The following is a 1,994-nucleotide window of genomic DNA, read 5'->3' as shown; positions in this document are numbered from 1 at the left end:
GGCCAAGCGGCAGCATCGATGGGCTCAATCGTGGCAACAGTAGTGAGGTTGGCCCAGGATTGGGCAGTGTTTCGTTCTGCTGTGCATAAGGTCGCTATGGGTCGGTACCAACTCGATGGCACCTAACAACAACAAACCTATTCAAAAATAAAATATAAGTTTAAAGGCTTAGCTTCAATAAGGAATCCAGCTAATATATTGGGTTACTAACCACAAAGTTGGTGATTCAAACCCACCAGTCGTTCCTTGGGAGAAAGATGAGGCTGTTCGCTCCAGTAAATATCTCTAGTCTCTGAAATCCTAAGGAGCAGTTCTTTTCTGTCCTACAAGGTCACTATGAGTTGGAATCAACTTGATGGCAGTGAATTGAATTTCCACAACCCAAGCTGACAAACAGATCCTCAAAGATTCCAGGATAAGAAGCTTGGCTGAGTCTTTGGCCCTTCTGCCAGTGTAAGAGGAGCTCTGGTAGCGTAGTGGTTATGAGTCGGGCTGCTAACCTCAAGGCCAGCAGCACAAAACTATCATCTGTTCTGAGGGAGAAAGATGAGGCTTTCTGATTTCATAAAGATTTATAGCCTGTATAGAAATCCTATACAGGGACACTATGAGTCAGAACTACTCCACACCATGTAGCCAGTTGACCAATCAGTATCAGAGGGCATTATCTTTAAGATCAAGACCGTAGCAGCCTCCTCCATATATGTCAGTTTACTCGCAGGGCGATGTGCCCTCCTCAAGTTGCCCCTCAAGGCTTCAGAGAATCGTTAACAATCTCTACAAAGACTGACTTGTCATGCACACAGAGCTCTGCTATGAAAATCATTTCCCCAACCCTAGACCTTTGAAGAATCCAGTACAGGCTACTTACCATAGAGGGAAAGGAAGTCTAGGACAAGCATGAACAAGACTGGTTTTTTAGGCATCCCTCTTCTCCAGAACACTACTACCTCTGCCTCCAAGGGCTCCCTGGAGCCACACCATCTCACTCCTTAGTGCAGGTAAACCAGTAGTTGAACAGCACATCACACAATGAATAGTACATGCCAACCAAGTAGGTCAAGCAACATTCCAAAGATAAAACCAGTGGCAAAATGGAGCTCCTACCTGACACAGTCCCCAGGAGGACCAGGAAAATGACCGCTTCTTGCATATTTAAGAGTTTCTTCTGTGGGAGCTTCCAATTTCTTACCCAGTAGCTAAATTCTGCCTCACACCCAAAGTTTATTCCAGTTGCCACTCATCTTCCCCTTCTGGTTTTGTTGCCATGCAATAAATCTAACAAAACTCTGGTGGTAACTAAGGGAGACTGTAAACACCACAGGGCTCTTTGTTCTTTGGATACCTGCTTCTGTGATTTCATGGTCTTGGAAGACCAACACTTATCCCAGTCGGCTCAAAGTCCATCTTAAAATCTACACCCACTGTGCATCCCAACGCAGGGCTCCAAAAGAGAAGTCAAAAGAGGTACCAAAGAGCAGACTGAGATGATTGTAGAGACGACACAGTGGTCTCCACAGCCCTACAGCTTGGCATGATGCCATTCCAGGAAGGAGGAATGGGGCACAGAGGATTTTTCTGCTGCCCTGAATGGTTCAGTAGGACTTAGTGTTGGAAATGAAATGGCATTCTTCCTCAAGAGAGGAACAAACATCTGAGGCCAGACCATATACCATCCATGCCAGACACCACACCTCCTATCCTCAAAGAAGTCTGTGAAAGGAGATGATTGCTCACTGGGGAGTGAAGTGGTGTGGTCAGTCCCTCCAGGGCAGCTGCTGGACAGTATAATACTTTTATGCCACATGTAGCCTGGGCTAGACACAAGGCATGTAAGTGAAACAGTCTGGATTTCAGTCTTTCCTCAGAGAAGAGAAGGAGCAATGGTGGGTCAGAGAGAGCATGGTGGTGGACCAGCCTGTCCTTTCTGTGAAGTGCAGTAAGAATAGCAGTGGACACAAATAGCTAGCCGTGGGCCATCTCTCCACACTTAA

Source organism: Chrysochloris asiatica, unplaced genomic scaffold, assembly GCF_000296735.1.
Source record: "Chrysochloris asiatica unplaced genomic scaffold, ChrAsi1.0 scaffold00010, whole genome shotgun sequence".
NCBI classification, from domain to species: Eukaryota; Metazoa; Chordata; class Mammalia; order Afrosoricida; family Chrysochloridae; genus Chrysochloris; species Chrysochloris asiatica.
This window is presented reverse-complemented; position numbering follows the sequence as displayed.